We start from the raw sequence: 21,698 nt of genomic DNA, 5'->3' as shown, positions 1-21,698 counted from the left end.
GATACTAACTTCCGCCTCCTTCCCTTTGTGGAAGAGGACAGGAAGCTCGGGGTGATGTGACTGCTCTGATGTCACACAGCAGGCTCTCAGCAGAGCTGGCATGAATGAGTGCCTGGTCCAGGGATTTCCCAGCTGTTTTTCTTTTCACCAGACTACTCTGGTTTCTTAGTTTTTACCTTCACTGATTCTCCTCTAGAACCCTATGTCCTTTAAGATATGAAAGTACTTTCTCTTAAATATTCTTCCTCCAGTCCCTTCCTCCAGTCTTATTATTTTTTAACCCCTGCTAAAAGGTGTTACAGGTAGACTTCTCCTGGAAACAGACCTAAGCTGGGATTTAATATAGAGTGTTCATTAGGGAGGGCCTTGGGACAACCACCTGCGGAAGCAAGAGGTGAAAACAAAAATGGACAGGCAGGCCGGCGCGGTGGCTCATGTCTGTAATACCAGCACTTTAAGAGGCCGAGGTGGGCAGATCACTTGAGGTCAGGAGTTTGAGACCAGCTTGTCCAACATGGTGAAACCCCATCTCTACTAAAAATAGAAAAATTAGGCTGGGCGCAGTGGCTCACGCCTATAATCCCAGCACTTTGGGAGGCCAAGGAAGGTGGATCACAAGGTCAGGAGTTCAAGACCAGCCTGGCCAAGATGATGAAACCCAGTCTCTACTAAAAATACAAACATTAGCTGGGTGTGGTGGCATGCACCTGTAATCCCAGCTACTCGGGAGGCTGAGGCAGAGAACTGCTCAAACCCAGGAGGCGGAGCTTGCAGGGAGCAGAGATCGCACCACTGCACTCCAGCCTGGGCCACAGAGCGAGACTCCATCTCAAAATAAATAAATAAATAAAATAAAAATTAGCCAGGTGTGGTTGTGGGAGCCTGTAATCCCAGCTACTCAGGAGGCTGAGGCAGGAGAATCACTTGAACCTGGGAGTCTGAGGTTGCAGTAAGCAGAGATCGCTCCACTGCACTTCAGCCTGGATGACAGAGCGAGACTGTTTCAAAAAAGAAATGGGCAGAGAGAAAAGTTAACTTGCAATGCAGGCCCCAGAGAGTTTTGGCCAAGCACACAGAGAAGCTCTGGAGCTAGAATGACCCTTCAGAGTTGCCCCCAGCCAGGCAGAGATGGCTGGCCCAGTCCTTGGGTGTGGCCACCTCCAAAAGGTTGTGACCCTGGGCTGAGGTAGCTGTCTATGGCTGAGACCATCCCTGGATGGACTGAGAGCTGAAGGCTATCCACTGACAAGCCTGGCAGCCCAAGTCACAAGCCTTCCTTGAAGAGGGATCTGGGGGATGCATCACCACACCCATCATAGACACTGCGATGCCCCTTCCGTGCAAGAACTCACACTTACTGACAGCCTGCTCTGCAAGTTAAGCTCTGCAAGGCATTATCCTAGACAATTCTCATGATCCCTGCTCCTGAGGAGCCTACAGACTAGTGGAAGACACAATACATCATGATGATAAAGAGAAGCACAAAATTATACACATAAAGGTAAACAGACACACAAGAATGATGAGATTTACATACAGACATGAAGAGGAAGGAGTGCCTGACTATGGGGAGGATGCAGGGAGACACTGGAGAGGGCCCAGAGCTGAGAAGCCCTGCTTTTAGCAAGAGGAACCAGCTCCGATTTACACAGTAAAGTCTTCATTCCTTCTTCCCATTTAATGTCTCTCTTTCTCTCTCCACCAATAACTATTGTTATGCCCAGACCGTTTGTTCCCCAAAGAAGACCACCAGAGTCCAGAGTCAAAGCCAAGCGGCAAGGATCTTTTACTGCAAGTTCGAACTTGGTCCCTCCATTCCACAGCATACAAGAGGGCCCCGAACAATGCGAGTGCTTGCCTTTTATAGCCCGAGGTAAATAGGATACGTAAAGTTACAGAGGAACAAGGGAATTCTTTTGGTTACAGCATTACAATTGGTTTACATTTTAAGTTATACATTTACTAGTTTTTCTATTGGTTCCCATGCTTTCAGTAAAACTACAAACGGCTGTGTCCTTATCGGGGATCTTCCAGGTGGTGTTTGTACTGGGCTCAGGAAGTTGAGAGATATATGGTGGGATGTGTTTGTACTGGGCCTGTTTGTGTTGAGCCCAGGGCTGAGGAATGTGCCTGATTTCTTTCACTTTCACATGAATACAATCCTCTTAATTTCATTTCTCAATGATTTCATGCATTTTCCTGATTTCTTCTAATGTTTATGGAGCCATTTTTCTCTATCTAAAAAGCTAGTCCCTCCGCCTGTTTTAAGTTAAGCTTTAAAACCTCGTTGTCTTATGATATTTTTGTATACTCACCGCGACTGTACACCTGGTAAACAGCATTTTCAAGGGATCTATAGACTTAATGGGTTCAGGTTTTAAATATGTACATAATTACATTTCTGATCTTAATGAAACGCATTATGGACTAAACGCTAAGTAGAAATAATATCATGGAAAGGAAGGGGAGTGGGGAATGGAGTCAGTTAACAAGTATTGACTCCTCAGGAGATTTCTAACAGATTATGCTGCCAGATCTGAAAGGTTATATTGCAAAATTTACAAAGGAAATACGATCAGGAAATGCAGAATTGAGACTTAAAATTCTGTGATCTAAAACAAAAAGAAAAAAAGAAAAAGAAAAACAACTTTCCACATTCAGCATTGAGAATAGGAAGAAAGCAATACACCACAATGCATTTGAAAATCACTGAAAAATTGTCAGCCTCCTCAGAGAGCCTGGATGCTTTCCAGTTGCTGGTGGAGCTGGCCTCAGACACACACAATGGAAGATCATCGAGAAGTCTAGTGTGCCAAGCCACTGCCTCTCTTCCCCGGGGAAGTTCCCACACACGATGCGTACGAGTGAAGACAAACCTCAAACCCACAAACATTGCACTGGAACACTTTCAAGCCAGGCACTTCGACTGCACATTGGCTGCAGTCTTTGGCAAGTGACAAATGGAAAGCACCCCGGAGCAGGTGCTCTTCCATGCCAAGAAGAGCCTGTGCAGTCAGAGACCAAAAGTGTTCTTAGCCTGGAGGGCTCCAGCAGGGTGGGTGGGGGGTGGTTAGTAAGATGCAATAATTATACTGAGTCAAAGTCCTCTCTCTCCTTTGAAAGCGAGTCAAGCCCAATCTGCATTTGACAGCCTGTGAGATTTTGTAATACTATTCACTAAAATTTTGAGAAGCGGAGGTGGAATTTTATCCAGCTTGCTCAGCCTCACCTGGAGGGTTTGGTAGATGTCCCAGAACACAGAATCGCTCTGTTAGATGCCAATGCAGCTTCCGAGTGGTTTGACCTTTATATTTGGAATCCCTTTGCTCCAAAGATGAATTATAGCCGAATAGCACAGCTGAAAGGCGTGGCAGGCCTCTCTAAATCCATGAATTATGCATGCTCCTGAGAGGAGGAAGCAGACAATTATGCGAGTTTAGATTTTGGCATCTGTCTCTAATGCCTCTGGGCTCAGAGAATCATATCACAACCTTGAAGGACTTTGTGACATAGAAAGCCAAACCTCAACCTCAAGCACTAGGTGCTGGTAGAATAACAGAAAACAAGTAGCTGTCTGTGTCTGGGTTACAGGGAATGAGAAAACAAAGCCAGGTAACCAAATACCCAGTAGTGACCAGAGACTGAACCGTTTGCACGTCAATACTTCCAACTTAAAGAGTGATTTAATTTTTTTTTTTTTTTTTTTTTTTTTTTTTTGAGACAGTCCCGCTCTGTCGCCCAGGCTGGAGTGCAATCGCACGATCTCGGCTCACTGCAACCTCCAGCTCCCGGGTTCAAATAATTCTCTTGCCTCAGCCTCCCAAGTAGCTGAGATTACAGACAACAGGCACCATGCCTCGCTAATTTTTTTTTTTTTTTTGTATTTTTGGTAGACACGGGCTTTCACCATGTTGGACAGGCTGGTCTCGAACTCCTGACCTCAGGTGATCTGCCCGCCTCAGCCTCCCAAAGTTATGGGATTACAGGCGTGAGCCACTGAGCCTGGCCAATTTAATTTTTTAAAAAATAACATCAAATTGTTTACATATATGGCTTCAGGGCAGGTTGCATTTTATATATGTGATTTTACTGGAAATTGTATGAATAAACCAGAGACTTGGATACATGAACCGTGAATATCTGAGACAGGTCTCAGTTATTCTAGAAAGTTTATTTTCCAAGGTTGAGGATGCATGGCCATGACACAGCCTCAGGAGGTCCTGACAACTTGTGCCCAAGGTGGTCAGAGCAGAGTTTGGTTTTATACATTTTAGAGAGACATGAGACATCAATCAACATATGTAAGATGAATGTTGTTTTGGTCTGGAAAGGCGGGACAGCTGGAAGCAAAGGGAGAACAACTTGAAGTGGGGAGGGGGCTTCCAGGGCATAGGTAGATAAGACAAATGGTTGCTTCTTTTTGGTTTCTGATTAGCCTCTCCAAAGGAGGCAATCAGATATGCATTTGTCTCAGTGAGCAGAAGGCTGACTCTGAATCAAATGGGCGGCAGGTTTACCCTAAGCAGTTCCCAACTTGACTTTTCCCTTTAGCTATGTGATTTGGGGGCCCCAAGATTTATTTTCCTTTCACAGATAATAAACAATTAGATCAGAACTAAAAGAAATCAGATGAATGGAGTAGAATGGAAATTTTTGGATTACCTGCCATGTGCAAAGTACTGTGATTTGCTTATTTTAACTTGATGAATTCTCAGAACAAACTTGTGAAGTAATAGAACACGTTTCATATTAATATAACATATAAGTAATATAATATGTTCCATATTATAGGCAAGGGAATTAAAGCATGGGAGATTTAAGTAGCTTGCCTTGGGACTCGAAGATAGTACACAGTAACACCAGGTACTACTATTTGAACCCAGGTATTCTGCTTTCAGAGCTCAAACTTTTTTCTGTCTCTCTATTTCCTTTAAAGTAAAATGCTTCCTCCAAATTTGTAACTGCCCAATGAGTTCACCTCGCTGCCTGACTAGGCAGAGTCGAATTTTTCAAGACAGGGTAATTGCCATAGAGAAACAGTTAATTCATGCAGAGCTGACTGTGTGAGAGTCCAGAATTTTGTTATTACTCAAATCAGTTTCCCTGCAAACTCAGGGATGAGAGTTTTCAGGATAATTTGGTGGGTAAGGGGCCAGTGAATCGGGAGTGCTGATTAGTTGGCTTTGGGATGAGATCACAGGCAGTCAAAGCTGTCCTCTTACACTGAGTCAGTTCCTGGTTGGCAGGTCCAGGTGGGGCTGTGCGGTTTTTAGAAATGCAAAAACCTGAAAAGACATCTCAAAAGACTCAAAATAGTGACATTACCTTTAAGAGTAATTGGGGAAGTTGCAAATCTTATGACTTCCAGAATAATGGCTGGTAGTATTTAGAATTCCAGCCCTTCTCATTCTAACTTGGTAGCTGGTGGCCTTTCATTCATTTTACATGAACCGTTTAGCTTTTGGGAAGGGCTATTATTGTATTTAAACTACAAACTAAATTCCTTCCCAAGGCTAGTTCGGCCTACACCCAGGAATGGACAATGACAGTTTAGAGGTTAGAAGCAAGATGGAGTTGAGTAGATCTGATATCTTTCACTGTCATAATTTCCTTAGTGTAATTTTGCAAAGGTGGTTTCAAGTTCAAAGAAATTTCTTCCTTATTGGTTGCATCATGTCTCATCTTCACCTAAGCATTGTAAGGATAGTATCATAATGTTAATCTTTTTAGAATCTAACAAAACCTCAAAAGTAGGTGGTACAAACTTTAAATTAGTGGCTGATTGAATGAATAAAAGGATGGATAAACGGATGGATGAATTAATGGATGAGTAAATTAATGCCTCTCTTATCCTTATTAATATAACAATGTTAATGAGAAAACTAGGGATTAAACTTTTAGCCATATAGCATGGATTTGAGTCTATATTTATCCAAGCATAATATCTGTAAAATTTTTATTAGAATTTTTGAATTTCTTTAATTGATTTTATAGTATGCATGGAAGTAAAATCTAATTTTGTCTCTATACACCTTAAAATGTAATTAGAGAGAGTTTACAAGAAATTTAAATTGCACATTTGGCCACTTTAAAACAGTTCATTTAAAATGTCGTGATTTCAAATGAAATTACAACTGAGTTTAATAATAAAAACCAAAATTTTCATGCATTGTGTTTGAAAGTGCTATGTTAAATGAATTCTCAGAAGAAGGAGGCTGCTATTTAGTACTTAAAAAAAAACCTGACAACTTCTACCCTGCTATTCATTAAATTGTACTTTAGAATATACAATACACTTTTGAGAATTTCAATTTTGGCTTGTAAAGCAGCATTAAGATTTTTCTCCTGCAATTTGTTCAGTAAATTTTATTAGGCCTTCCTCCCACCCTCACAAGGGAGAAAATGAAGAACACTCAGTGAGTAAACATACAGAGCAGGGAAGGTGTCATCAACAATAGAAGACAAGTTGATCATTCAGATAGCAAAGGACTGGGAGCACGGCTAAAATGTGATTCACGGAGGCTAAAGCATGATAGACAGTACATTTTAAGGGAGATAGTGAAATTTATGGTTCTTGAACATGGGATAGTTGCCACTTACAAAGTGCCATTGGTATTAGGTGAGAGTGCCCATTTTAAGGTCCAAAATGCCAGGCCCTGGATAACTAGTGAAATGGGAGAGTTCCCTGACCCCCCTTGCAGGACATGTGACAGGGGTGTGGCTTGTCTGGTCACTGCTGCTGCTCAAACCCGTTATGGGAAGGGAAGCATGCAGACAGTCAGGTGCAGGAACCAGGATGAGCGCTTTTGGGCTCTGGCCCCAGGGTGACGTCTAGGGGGTGGGTGCCTGTGGCTCCTGAAGACCCAATGGGTGTGCTGCATACTCTTTTACCACTGCCATCCGCAGATGGCTTAACTGTTAACCAGCTCAGTGCCCTCTTGGTACTTAAGTTCTTGTCCAACATCCAGGAAGAATCAGGTCACACACAGACTTGAAGGATGGTGAATGCAGGGATTTTACTGGGTGATAGAGGTGGCTCTCAGTAAGACGGATGGGGAGCTGGAAAGGGGAGGGACTGGTCTTCCCCTGGAGCTGTCAAAAGTCAAAAGATGATCTTCCCCTGGAGTTCAGCTGTCCTGTAACTGATCTCCTCTCCAACCATCCCCAGCCAAACTACTCTTGACATTTAGACACTCCTTCTCTTCTTTCTTTCTCTGCTGTGTTGCTGTTCCATTCATCTGCTTGTCTGCTCTTGGAGTCTGGGGCTTGGGGTTTATATGGGTACAGGACAGGAGGCATGGCAGGCCAGAAAGCAACATTTGGGTGCAAAAACAGGAATGTCTGTTCCCATTTATGGCCGTGGTTTCCAGGATTGAAGGTGGGGCCTTTGCTGGTGAACTGCCCTCTCCTACCCAGTATTTCCCTGTCTCCTGTCTGTATCACTAGCTTCAGTTCTTGCAAGAGCAGCCACTATCTGTGTTATGCCCGGACCGTTTGTTCCCCAAAGAAGACCACCAGAGTCCAGAGTCAAAGCCAAGTGGCAAGGATCTTTACTGCAAGTTCGAACTTGGTCCCTCCATTCTAAAGCATACAAGAGGGCCCCGAACAATGCGAGTGCTTGCTTTTTATAGCCCGATGTAAACAGGATATGTAAAGTTACAGGGGAACAAGGTAATTCTCTCGGTTACAGCATTACAATTGGTTAATACATTTAATACATTTAGCATTTTTTATTGGTTCCCGCTGTGTCCTTATCGGAGATTTCCCAGGTGGTGTTTTTCTGAAGTTTGAAAGAAATATGGAGGAATGTGTTCGTGCTGGGCTCAGGAAGTTGAGAGATATATGGTGGGTTGTGTTTGTGCTGGGCTCAGGGAGTTGGGAGATATATGAGGAATGTGCTGGGCTCGTGCTGGGCTCAGGGAGTTGGGAGATATATGAGGAATGTGCTGGGCTCGTGCTGGGCTCAGGGAGTTGGGAGATATATGAGGAATGCGTTTGATTCCTTTCATCTGAAGTGGATCCATATGAGTAGGTCCCAGACTAGATGCTTTATTTACTGATTTATTTGAGACAGAGTCTTGCTCTGTTGCCCGGGCTGGAGTGTAGTGTAGTGATCCCGGCTCACTGCAACTTCCACCCCCCAGGTTCAAGTGATTTCCGGCTAATTTTTGTATTTTTAGTACAGACAGGGTTTCACCATGTTAGCCAGGCTGGCCTTGAACTCCTGACCTCAGGTGATCCGCCTACCTCGGCCTCCCAAAGTGCTAGGATTACAGGTGTGAGCCACCACGCTTGGCCAGACTAGATGCTATAGACAGTGAACTTTGTGGTCCTTGCATATGGGATAGTTGTCACCTATGGAGCCCCATTGGTAATACACAGGTGAGAGTGCCCATTTCAGTGTCCAGAATGCCAGGCTCTAGATAACTAGCCTCATTTCCTGCAACAGGAGCCATGGTCTGACATGGATCCATATGAGCCTGGCCCAGACTGGATGCTGTGCTCACATTATATCATTTAAACCTCACACCCACTCTCTCAGGTGGGCATGACCATTTTGTGCTCCGAGAACTGAGGCTCACAGAGGTGAAGTGAAATGACCCAGGTCTCACGAGGAGTGGCGGACTTGAGATTCAAACCTTCAAGTGCTAGCTCCAAAGCTACATTCCACCTCCATGGTGTAGTCTACCAAGTTTCATCACACCACTGAGGTATACGTTAAAAATTCCACTACACCCAGTTCTGCATTACCATGAAGTATCTTCTACAAAGATCCAACCCTACTATTAAGACTTACAAGTACATTGGATTTCTTCTAGGTTGTCTAGATAGTTTAGTGGAATAGGAATGGAGATAAGGCAAAAAAGCCTGTAATGAAGACTTATCCTAGAATACACACTGCGTATTTGTCCTACCTTCTTTTGTGCTGTTCCTGTACTACTTGAGTGTATCAATTATGGTAGAAGAATTATGAGCCTTGACACATAATAGTTGTCCATATTTTGTGAGTACCCTCGAGGTCCTGCTACTTGCCTAAGGAGAAGCAAATTCATGCAGTATAGTTTGAGCCTTCACAATACTCTAGTTATTCTAAAAAGCACCAATTGGGGCTTACGACAAGATGGGTGACTCTTGCCAATTTTAGAAATGAAGAAAATAGAGGTTTTTTTGTTTTGTTTTTTGTTTTTGTTTTTGTTTTTTTTAAAAAAAAAAAAAAAGAAGAAGAAAAAAGAAAATGTGCCACAACGGGCAAATAGCATGGCCTACAGCAGAATCTGCTTCTGCCCACCATCTGGGATCTGCTCATTCATCCCATGTCCTCTCTGTGCTAAAAGGCAAACGGCTCAATCAGCCCCACTGAATTTAGGGTTTTGGTGTTGGGGAGGGGATATTTCCACCCTCCTCAAATCTCAGTGCATCGGTGCCCCTTGTTAACACCCAGGCTCCATCCTATTTACCAGGGACACACGGAGCTTGGGACGGAAGTGGAGAGGAGCCAGGCAGGGAGGGGTACACAAGAGAGCAAAGGAAGTTTAAAACATGGGGAGGATTGTTCTAGCTTTTAAAGTCCACTGGGATAAGATTTCAAACAACATCAGCTATAAAAGGCAAAGGCAAAATCTGAAGAGGAAGAAAGGTAGAAAGAAATATCACAGAGAAAAGAATTGTCCTACTGCTTGTTTTCTCAGCATTCTGAGAAGCATTCCTCATTGCAGAGCCTGCACAAAGCAGCACCCCGAGGCAACCAGGATGCAGCCTTTTGGAAAGACAGGGTGCAGCCAGAGGCTGAAGACAAGTGCTGATCAGAGTAGAGCCTGGCAGGCAGGCAGTAAGCACAAATGACCTGTGCAAGCCCAGTGCGGGCCTTGCGCTCTAACTCATGGCCTGGTGCCTGGGCAGTGCAGCCAAGGTTAGCACGGGGCACAGGCGGGAGGATGTACCCTGTGGTCCTAAGGGACTCTCATAGGCTGATCGCATGGCCCTGGAGACAAGGGAATAAGGCTCCCCTGGATCTGTGGTTTCTGCAGAGGGGGTAGGTTCACTACTTCTCCTGGGGAACCTATGATAAACATTTGCACCTGTTAGGGGAATAGCATTAAAATCTTCTCTCAATCCAGAAAACCTCTCCTCAAAGGTAATAGAGACAGAAAACAGTTTTATTATGTAATAAACATTAAACCAGAATGTGAGGCACATCACAGGCAATCTGCAAAGAGATCGCAGAGAAAGGAAGAAATTTCACCCTTTTATATAGGCAAGCAGATACAACTCAGTGTAACCGCCCAGTAGGGTGCTGCCTAGACAGAGCCAATTTATCAAGACAGAGAAATTGCAATAGAGAAAGAGGAATTCATTCACGCAGAGCCGGGTGTGCTTGGAGACCAGAGTTTTATTATTACTCAAATCAGTCTCCCTGAGCATTTGGGAAGCAGAGTTTCTAATGATAATTTGGTGGGTGGGTGAGTTGAGAGTGCTGATTGGTTGGGTCAGAGATGAAATCATGGGAAGATGAAGCCGTCCTTTTGTGCTGAGTCAGTTCCTGAGTGGAAGCCACAAGATCAGGTGAGCCAGTTTATCCATCTGGGCGGTGCCAGCTGATCCATCAAGTGCAGGGTCTGCAAAATATCTCCAGCACTGATCTTAGGAGCAGTTTAGGGAGGGTCAGAATCTTGTATCCTCCAGCTGCGTGACTACTAAACCATAATTTCTAATCTTGTGGCTAATTTGTTAGTCCTACAAAGACAGTCTAGTCCCTAGGCAAGAAGGAGGTTTGCTTTGGGAAAGAGCTGTTATCGTCTTTGTTTTAACTATAAACTAAGTTCCTCTCAAAGTTAGTTCAGCCTACACCCAGGAAGGAAAAAAAGACAGCTTAAAGGTTAGAAGCAAGATGGAGTCAGTGAAATTAGATCTCTTTCACTGTCCTGGTCAGTGGAGGGGAGGGTGGGGGAAGGGAGATATAGTTTATTACTCATAGTTTCCAAGAGAAGGGGTGGATACCCTGCCATGTAGGGCCATAGTAGAGATTACTGAATGAGGTTGGTCACAGGCAGAGAGGGAACAGGAAAACAGGGGAATAATTTGTATTTTGTTATTTTCCAGGAATGGGTGAGGCAGGGTGAGTGGGTTGACTAGGTTTAGGCCTAGCAAGTTTGAATCATTTCAGTGGCTCTGGGGTGCAGGGGATGTCCCTAGTTTTCTGAAGCCTGGCTCAGGGCAATTAGGGCAGGGGGTTAATAATATCTCAGAAGCATAAGTGGGCTCTGGATTGGTTAGTTTGCATATGAAAGGCAGACAGTCCCTTTCAGTCTCTAGGAGGAGGAGTCTCTCCCTAGACAGCAAGGCCCCACATGTCAAAACATCAGATGGAAAAACCAGAAAATGTGGTCAATACAATAGGATTTGATCTCCTGTTGGAGGAATTAGGGATCGCTCAAGGAAAGTGGGTGCTCAGCATTGAATGTTGTCAAGACACAGGATATTCTCTGAGTAGGTATCTTGATAATGTTTATCTGGATAGTGGGACGAACAAAGCAGAGCTAAAGCCATAAGAGGTAAAGAAGCAGCAGCCATTCAAATTAGCTAGAAAAGGGAGGGGTTTCATCATTTTTGTGGTCTGGACAATATTCTTATTTTGGTTTTGGCATTTTTCCTTTTCTTGCTTCATCATGGTCATGTGACTCTGTCTGATGTTGTGTTCTGTGAAATTGTTTATGGGCGACAAGAGAGTTGGGTTGAGTGCCAGGCCAGCTTCTAGATGTCAGGGGCTACTTCTTTCTTTGTCACCTAATAGTCCTACAGTGTAAGTAATACTATTGTTCCTGTTTCCCAGATGGGGAAACCAAGGCTCAGAAAAATTAAACTCCTTGACTAAGGTTGAAAGAAATCAGGCACATTCCTCAGCCCCGGGCTCAACAAACAGGCCCAGTACAAGCACATCCCACCATATATCTCTCAACTTCCTGAGCCCAGTACAAACACATCCCACCATATATCTCTCAACTTCCTGAGCCCAGTACAAACACATCCCACCATATATCTCTCAACTTCCTGAGCCCAGTACAAACACATCTCTCAACTCAGAGAATACCATATATCTCAACTTGAGAAAAACACCACCTGGAAAGTCCCCGATAAGGACACAGCCGTTTGTGGTTTTACTGAAAGCGCGGGAACCAATAGAAAACTGCTAAACGTATAACTTAAAATGTAAACCAATTGTAATGCTGTAACCAAAAGAATTCTCTTGTTCCTCTGTAACTTTATGTATCCTATTTACATCGGGCTATAAAAAGCAAGCACTCGCATTGTTCGAGGCCCTCTTGTATGCTGTGGAATGGAGGGACCAAGTTCGAACTTGCAGTAAAAGATCCTTGCCGCTTGGCTTTGACTCTGGACTCTGGTGGTCTTCTTTGGGGAACAAACGGTCTGGGTATAACAGGTGACTGCACTTTCTGGCCTGGTGTCCAATGTCTGGAGTGCCAACATCTTGTATATTTTATTTGTTCAGTTGTTTCAGCCAAGAAGGTAAATCCATCCCCTGATGCTCTACCCTAACCAAAAGCAGAAGTCCTGTGAATTCCTGAACTTTAACAAAATTGCCTTTCTTCAGTGGTGAAAGAGTAAGACCTTGCTACCAGAAGTTAGAATGTCACCACTTTCCTCTAAATGTTGTTCTTTTCCTATAAACCTCAAAACATTTAACAGCCTGTGATAATTACGAATATTTCTGTACACTGTTAAACTCACTGACATAAAAACAGGTATTTTTAAAAGTTCTGCCTACCCTTTCATAGGGGCATTTTTCCTTACTATAGCTCTTCTATAATTTACTATTTTTTAAAGAACTAGCCTTATGAAATGGGCAGCTAGCCTCTCACAACCTTTTATAACTGTCTCTCGAGGTTAGCCTCAGCAGGCCCTGAATTGAATTAGTATATTACTTCAATTAAGGCCATCCCAAAGTGAAACTAAATATCAGGTCATCATGATTTTCTCAAGTCATAATGTTCACTACCTTGGATTATATAATGTGCACCAGACAATTCAGCAGGCAGTGTTTTGAGATTTTGACCTACATTGTTGATCTACCCACGGTCAATAAAGACTGTGTTACTTAGAAAGAAGCAGATGGGAAAACTAGCAAGAAATAAAGAGTCACAGGATGCCAGCAAAATCCACACTGCTATCCAGAGACCACCTCCAGTGAATTAAAACTCAGGAGAGAGCTCTTAACAGGTTCTACCATTAAGACTTCCACATCCTCACGCCTGTAATCCCTGCACTTTGGGAGGCCGAGGCAGGCGGATCACGAGGTCAGGAGATCGAGACCATCCTGGCTAACACAGTGAAACCTCGTTGGCAAGACTGATGGCCACTGTGGCCCAGTCTACTAAAATACAAAAAATTAGCCGGGTTGTAGAAAGGAGACGCGCGGTGGCGGGCGCCTGTAGTCCCAGCTACTCGGGAGGCTGAGGCAGGAGAATGGCGCGAACCTGGGAGGCGGAGCTTGCAGTGAGCCGAGATGGTGCCACTGCACTCCAGCCTGGGCGACAGAGTGAAGACTCCGCCTCAAAAAAACAACAACAACAACAACAAAAAAAAAAGACTTCCACATCCTGAGTAGGAGTGGGAGTCCTCTTTTGGAAACTGAGATGTAAAAGACTCCTCTCTGTTTTCAGGTATTTCCCGAAAAGCCTTTCTTTTCTTTGGTATTCCTTAATTACTTTGCATTTCCCCTTTGACTATTAGGTTCCTGGCACCACTGGGTCCAGTCAAGAGAAACAGTTCCATCCTCTTGTGAGCAGAATCTGATATTTATAATGAGTATCTCTCTAAGGCCCTGTTCTCCAAGTAACAACCATAGCTTTTCTCTGTGTTTCGCTTTTCTCTAGCCCAGGAAGATCACATGTTTTTCATAGTAGGCACTGTGCTACTAGTGTGTTTCACACCTGTATTCTCAAAGGCTGAAAGGAAAACAAATATCTGACAAATGCTTCTCTTTATCAACCTTGTCGTTTCAGATTTTGAAATGCTTAAGCATTAGCTTTGCTTCTAGAATGGGGGCCCAAATACCCCTTGCACCAGCCTCTTTGACCAAAGCAGTGGATTGTGACCCTATTTAAGTCACATACGAGGCCCTCCTTCCACACTGGCTGACAAACCAGGCAATGGAAAGCAAGCCTGGAGGATGAGCTCTTGTGGGTGACCCCACCAAGTCTGCACTCTGAAACCAGGCCCATCGTGAGGTGAGAGCGGCCACTAGGGGCTTAGCATGTTGGCTGATATGCTGCCGCGCAGGGTGAGTTTTACTGCCTTAGTTCCAGACAGGCCTGCCTTTTTCCTAGTGCTGGATCTCCTGACGGGGTGGGCACAGTACCTCCTGTCATTTCTCCAGAGCCAGGTCTGCACTGCTACCCGCTGCTATCAATCAGGCAACGAGCAGCAGAGGCTCCCAAGTCCACCTCTACCCCAGGAGGAAAACCTGTCCCGCATATGAGGAATCTATTCCTGTGGCTAAGGGGCAGATCCATCTAGCTCTCTTAACAGAACTTTCTCTCTCCCATCATATGTAAGCTCTAGGACACAAAACTCAAGGTTTCCCTTTTGTAGTTAAGAAAGAAACTGAGCTAGTCCTACTCTCTTTCCTATTTATACAAAGCCATTTTTTTTAATAATATCTGTGGCCTTGTCTTTTTCTTCATGTAAACATATTGTCTTCATGAATATTCTTATCTTCAATAATTTACCTCTAGAAGTATTACTGGAATGGGAGACAGGGAGGAACGATAGACATCCCAACACTTTTTACTTTTCAAAAATGGCATAAAATAGATCTATCCATCCCAGAAAGGGACAACAGGCAGGGCCTAGTAAAGGTTCTCCAGGCCACGCACTGACATTCTGTCGCTCACACACAGAACTAGATTTTGTTTTCCTGTGTGTGTTAAGCTAGTCAAGGGTCCGTGTTGGCAAGACTGATGGCCACTGTGGCCCAGTCACCGTGGGAGCATAACTCTGACACTGCCGGTCATATTTTCTTTATTCCCATGCTTATTCCTTGCGATCAGCTGAACTAGGCACGGGCTTAGTCATGATGTTAGCTACGAGCTACAAAGAAAGGTGCATGAGAGAGAGATGTAACTATATAGAAATAGAGAACCACATGAGGCTGGAGTGTTGTTTATGGCCTAAGCCTGGAGGGACAAGTAAACTACATACTCTTCAGCGAACAGGAGACTTCCACTTTGTGAACAAAGTGATCAACCTTTCTGAAGGACATCCTGCTTTCGTTCCATGGTCTTTTTTCTTGTAAAGGAATGTGGGTTAGCGGTTGCGGCGCCCTGTAAAGGAAATTCGCTGGAAAGCGAGCCCGGGGGACTGGGCGCCGCGCCGGAAGTGCCAGGCAGCCCGGGGACCGGGCCAGCCGGCGGGCAATTCAGACTGCGAGCGCGCACGCCGGGGGACCGGGGCAATTTGGTTGTAGAAAGGAGACGGTGATGCCTACCTTACAGAGCTGTGTGAAGATCATAAGAAATAATGACTGGTAAATGTTTTAGTACAGTGCTGCGCACATAGGAAAACCTTGGCAGGTACTAACAATTATTTTATTATTACATACACCCTCTGCATCTAGGCCTGCAGCAGCCCTTAATAATAGAAAGCCACAGTGAAACTTAGTTTTTGATATATTTAGCCAGCTATATCTTGCTCTGGCAGAAATGAACTCCTCACCCTTTAGTGCCCAGTTGCTGCCGGCAATCAGAACAGATGGGTGGGCTTCTCTTACTGTCCACTTCACCACTGTACAGTTTAAACTTTTCTTGATGTCTTCAGGTCAAATTTATAGATAAATCTATAGATATCTAGATAATACATATGACCCATATGTCATTTTAATATATATGATCTAGATATCGATATATATCATATTGTATAAAGATATTACCATATGGAACTGTTCTTAAGGACGGTTGAGTAATGACTCCTAACCAACACTAGTATCTATTGAGCGTCCATTTTAGGCTTAATGCTGTATTAGGTATTATTGCCCCATCTAACAAATAAGTGCCCACAGCCCACACTTTACCCTCAGGACTCGTTTCAGTTCTGCTTCCTCTTCCCTTATTATCAGCTGTCAAACTCATCAAAACTGCCATGGGCCTTCCTCTGGTTCTCAACCTAGGACACACATTAGAATCATTTGGAGATCTTAAAAAAATAGCAATGCCCAGACCCACCCACTTCTAGTTAATTATGATACACAGCATGGGAGGCCTGACAAAAACAAACAAAAAAAACACAAAACACCACTGCTAGACCCAACTATTAACAACTGTGGACTAATAATGACAATTTACATAATAGGCCCTGAGGGAATGCCTGAGGACCTCTCCTTTAAAGCACATTTTATCAATTATTTTGCCCAGTGTTCCCTCTCTCTTCTTCCTCCCTCCCTACCTGCTCCCTTCTTCTGTTTTTAATTGTTCACTCTGGCTTGTCTTTCTCCCTTCCTCCCCTGCCTCCCTTCTTTCTCCTATTTAATTGTTCACTTCTGGCTTCACAAGGCTGAGACTATAGGAAGACTATTAAATGAAGAGTTTGTAGCTCTGACAATTGGTTTACTGTACTGGACATTCTGGTTGTATCACCAACACCTTCTCCCTCTCCTCTTGGCAGGTATCTTGACTTTCAGATGCATATCCTCTGCCTCCAATCCAGCCCCATTTCTAAGCCTGGGGCACATCGATTAGGCCTAAGGTAATCTCCAGACCCTGCTGCAGTTACTGGTTCACAGAGAGAAAAGTAGCCCCAAAGAGTTAAATGCGACCTAAGGAGAAAAGTTGTTCTCTTCTGAGTGCATTTCTGAAAGCAGCCCCAGCCCCACCCCTAGGCTTAATAGCTCTGGGAGTTGCTGGAAGCCATCTTATGGCCACATGGGGTAGGTAGTCTGCTGTAGAATGAAGCTGGTTCAGAGAAAGCAGGAATGAGAGATGCAAAGAATCAGTCTTTCATGACATCTCCGAGTCACTGAATTAGACCAATCCTGAAACCTACTATGCTTCTGGCAGTGAAGTGAGCCAATGAATTCCCTTTAATGTCTAAGCTGGTTTGAGATGGGTTTTCTGATACTTGTAACCAGATGCATCCTGAAAGATCCACTGCACATTTTAGGAGGAAGGGAATACCTGTTTTTTAAAATTGAATTACACTTGGAAAAGCTACCAGAGTGTTATAAACAACATATTCAAGTTTTAAATACTTTTTGCTGTGCAGCTATTACCATACTAAGAACTACTATTTGGCTTCAGGTTGTTTTTTTTTAAGAAATGCGGCAAGCTGTGTCAGTTTATTCTGTAATTACAGGGGGAGGCTTCAGTATGCTGTAATTGCTATCCTATAGAAGGCAATTAGTATGGGGTTAATACCAGATGAACAAGAAAGATAACATCAGGCAAATAAAACACACAGTAAAACAATAATAGCACAATGGGTTTTATTGATGGCAGAAGAAAAATTCTTCCTTTCACTTGTAAAAGGTATTTGCTTTATTTAACTCAGTATTTTTTCCCATTCTTTGTGTGAGTTGAATGTTTTTTCCACCCTAAAATCTGCTTTTTCTTTCTTCAAATAATAATATCCACCACAGCTGCTACTTATTCTGAAGAGAAAGTGGAAGGTCAACACGTTTCCACCAGGATGTTTTAATCACCGGCTTGTTTCTTCACAAAGAGTTTCCTTTAAAAAGAAAGGAAGAAAATGAAATTGAAGCCTCAAATTAACTTTTCCATACTTTGTCAAGATACATTTCTTCTGAAACTTATCTGTAAATGTGAAGTGTTTGTATAAATGTAAATAGATCTTGACTAGAATAAATTTTGGATATTGCTAATTTGTAACCATAATCTTTATAAAGCAATATGAAAGAAAAAAGTGAAATTTTTTTGAAAATAAATTTTTCTTTTAGAATTTGTTAAAGTACATTTCTGCCACTGTTTTTTTTTTTTTTTTTTTTTTTTTTTTTGAGACGGAGTCTCGCTCTGCCGCCCAGGCTGGAGTGCAGTGGCCAGATCTCGCTCACTGTCCACATCCCGGGTTCACGCCATTCTCCTGCCTCAGCCTCCCGAGTATCTGGGACTACAGGCGCCCGCCACCTCGCCCCGGCTAGTTTTTTGTATTTTTTAGTAGAGACGGGGTTTCACCGTGTCAGCCAGGATGGTCTCGATTCCTGACCTCATGATTCTCGGCCTCCCAAAGTGCTGGGATTACAGGCTTGAGCCACCGCGCCCGGCCTCTGCCACTGTTATACCATTTATTGCTGGTATGTTGATTTCAGGAATTTGGATTAATTGAACTGTTTGTAACAGAGGATTCCCGAAAACTGATGCAGTCTGCCGATGAGCCACGTCTTTCCCTATCCTAACCACCTCCAGTTCTTCTGTGAACACCTCTGAATTGAGTTGCTCCACACAGGTGATTTAGTTTGGTCTGTCACCTCCCCCTGCCTGCTCCCCACATTTATTAGGCACCACTCTAGTTAAAACCACTTTGGGTGGTGACAAGAGAAAGAGCTGAGATAAATGGCAGAGAAGATTTGTTTGCTCCGGGCCTATTTTAGCCTCATGCATGACAGCGTGGTTGGGCAGGGACTAGTGGAGTTCCTGCAGCTGCATACAAACAGCTCATAAGTCTTGGGAAGTAAACAGTCTCCTGCTTAGAAAATAAAGACCGTCGGGTACTATAATCCTCACCTGCTGCCTGTTCGTGCTGGCATGATGGAATTCTGTAACAGTTACCTTTATATTGATAATTTTCCTGACATTGATGCTGGACCAGATTGTCAAAAAAATTTCAACATTTAAAAATAGATCTTTTAGTAGTTAAAAATGGTGTTAAAAACCAGGACTTTGAAAATAAGCTTATAGTACCTATGTAGTAGTCTAAGCTTGGCTATTGGTTTTAAAGTTTCTAACATGTGAAACTGTGAATATCATTCTTTCATCAAACAAAGAAGAAACTAGAAGTTCCAAGTGAGTCAGTGTTTATTTAACTGCTTTACACATTGAGCCTTGACCTCCATGGCAATAGGAGCTTCCTGCTGATCTGTCTTACAAAGGCTTCCTACACAGGTCTCTGCCATCTCTCTCTTCACAGCAGGTCATGCAACTCTAACCAAGGTTTGAGTGGACCAGTGCAATAGCTTCTTAGGTTCTTTCCCTCCTGTTGCTATAATCCATCCTACATCCAGCTGCAATATTTCCTAAGCTTAATTTTGATCATATAACTCTCTTAAAGTTCATGACAGCATCAAACACAACAAATTCAAACTCTTATATATCTGAAGCCATGCTGTTTTCATCACCGAAAAATATTTTTAATACTCATTGTTTTGGTTCATATTCTTTATTGTAGCCACTAAGAGCCACTTGCTATGGACTCTGCTTCCCTCATTTAAACTTTCCTCTGCCTATACAGTATCTTCAGAGGACTCCACCCCACCAGGAATGTGAAGCTTAAACTTCATGTTTAAGGGCTGCTCCTACTAATTAGTATCTAGTTCCTAGGACTCCACTCATGTCAGAAACCTCTCCAAACCACAGAGTTTTGGTTGGACTGAAGAACTGTGTATAATTTCTCTATTTTATATCTGCTCATATTTCCAAGCTGTCTGAACAGTTATGACAGTGTCCAGGAACTAGAAGTTTGGAGTTTTGGGCTCTATCTCCCCTAAAGTCTCAGATCTGACTTGTCACCACTTTTTCTCAGACTTGGGTCTATTTTTCCACATGCTCCCTGAGACCGCCTCTCACCTAGCCCTGATTCCTAGGTATCTCCTGCTCTGTTAGTCACTGAAGCTGTCCTTAGTATCAGGCTCAAGGGGAATCCAATTCTCTCACCACAATGAAGTTCGTGTGTGTGGAGGGTTGGGGGGAAGGGGGTCTGTGGGGGCCTTGAAAAAAAGTTTTAGGATAATCAAAGAATGTGCAAATTACATATCTAAAACTTTATCAAAACATACTGATTTAATAAACACTTACTGAACAGTTACCATGTGTCATTCATCACCTAGTACTCAAAACATAAGAAAACTTATGACTATGAAATTATGTTTTTTAAAATTGATAACAGAAAGCACCTTAAGTGTTTTTCACTACCTTGATAATTTCAGATAACAAAACCTTAGAAAATTTCAGCCTATATTAGAATTCATGCTTATATTTGCTGGAAGTAAATGGCTGGCTACAATGTTTATCTTCTTTTTAGTGTTTAAGTTAATAAAAACCAGGAATGAGGAGACAAACATCTTTTGTCTCAAGAATATATTCCAGGCCGGGCGCGGTGGCTCAAGCCTGTAATCCCAGCACTTTGGGAGGCCGAGATGGGCGGATCACGAGGTCAGGAGATCGAGACCATCCTGGCTAACACGGTGAAACCCCGTCTCTACTAAGAAATACAAAAACTAGCTGGGCGAGGTGGCGGGGGCGCCTGTAGTCCCAGCTACTCGGGAGGCTGAGGCCGGAGAATGGCGTGAACCCGGGAGGCGGAGCTTGCAGTGAGCTGAGATCCGGCCACTGCACTCCAGCCTGGGCTACAGAGCGAGACTCCGTCTCAAAAAAAAAAAAAAAAAAAAAAAAAAAGAATATATTCCATCATGTAACAAGAGCAGAACGTTATTTTTGAACCTCCCATCCAAAGATAGTAGGTCAAAGAGGTATTTCATTCTACTTCATAGTCTTTCATAACATATGCTTGAATTAAAATGCAGAACTAAGTAAAATTTTCTTCAAACAAGATCACGTGTCTTATTTTTTAGGGTGAATTTTGTAGTGAGAGTTTTAAAATGATACCATCATGGCATGGTCCACCAGTTTTTTTTTTAATCAATGTCAGAAATCCAAAATATCTGCATCATATATTTCCTATGTTAACAGTACAATCCAAAGCAAGCATTTAGTCAAGGTGGAAGTTTTAACTCAGGGAACACAGAAAACCACTAAGATTGTGATGTTTAAGTTGATTAGGAACCGTGTGCATTGTTATTTGATATGGATAAGCTATAGTTACCCTATAGTTATAGTTTACAATTTACTTTTAAGCAATATCTTCTTTTTCGAAGGAAATTTCCCATGGAACCCTAGTATATAAAATAAATGAAAGAAACTAAAGAAGGGTCAAGGGGACTAAGAGTTCCCCTCATCTGGCTGCACCCTCATTCATGTTCACTGCCTCCTCTCTACTTCTAGCTCTGCTAGATCCTACCTGCCTTCAACAGCCCTGAAGAAATTGAGTCCATTGTTAAACAATGGCTGCCTTATAGCAATGAGGGCATTGACAATCTTGGGCCACAATTTAAAACCTTGTTTTAAACAACTAAAAAGAAATAAAATACCCTGATTTCCTTTCCTTTGGATAAATACACAGTAGTGGGATTGCTGGATCATATGGTGGTTCTATTTTCAGTTTTTTTAGGAACCACCTTACTGTTCTTCATAGTGGCTGTGCTAATTTACATCTCCACCAACAACGTACAAGGGTTCTCCTTTCTCCACATCCTTGCTAGCATTCATTATTGCCTTTCTTTTGGATAAAAGTCATTTTAACTGAGGTAAGGTGATATATCACTGTATTTGATTTGCATTTCTTTGATGATTAAGGATGGTGAGTACTTTTTCATATACCTGTTGGTCATTTGTATGTCT

The 21,698-nt window shown here is 43.0% G+C and overlaps 1 protein-coding gene across 6 annotated transcripts in view; it reads right to left on the bottom strand.

Moving 5' to 3' along the window:
* Positions 1-17,477: 17,477 nt before the first annotated feature.
* The window catches only part of TDRD3 (tudor domain containing 3), a 200,086-nt gene continuing 195,865 nt past the window's right edge, over positions 17,478-21,698 (bottom strand). For all 6 annotated transcript variants that reach the window (XM_050766527.1, XM_050766523.1, XM_050766529.1 and 3 more), the window contains one exon: positions 17,478-17,736. The gene's annotated coding sequence lies outside the window, so the exon portion shown is untranslated. The remainder of the gene's footprint in view (positions 17,737-21,698) is intronic.

The sequence above is a fragment of the Macaca thibetana genome, chromosome 17, assembly GCF_024542745.1.
Source record: "Macaca thibetana thibetana isolate TM-01 chromosome 17, ASM2454274v1, whole genome shotgun sequence".
Lineage (NCBI taxonomy): Eukaryota > Metazoa > Chordata > Mammalia > Primates > Cercopithecidae > Macaca > Macaca thibetana.
Note: the sequence above shows the minus strand (reverse complement) of the source record. Positions and strands in the feature narration are given on the sequence as shown.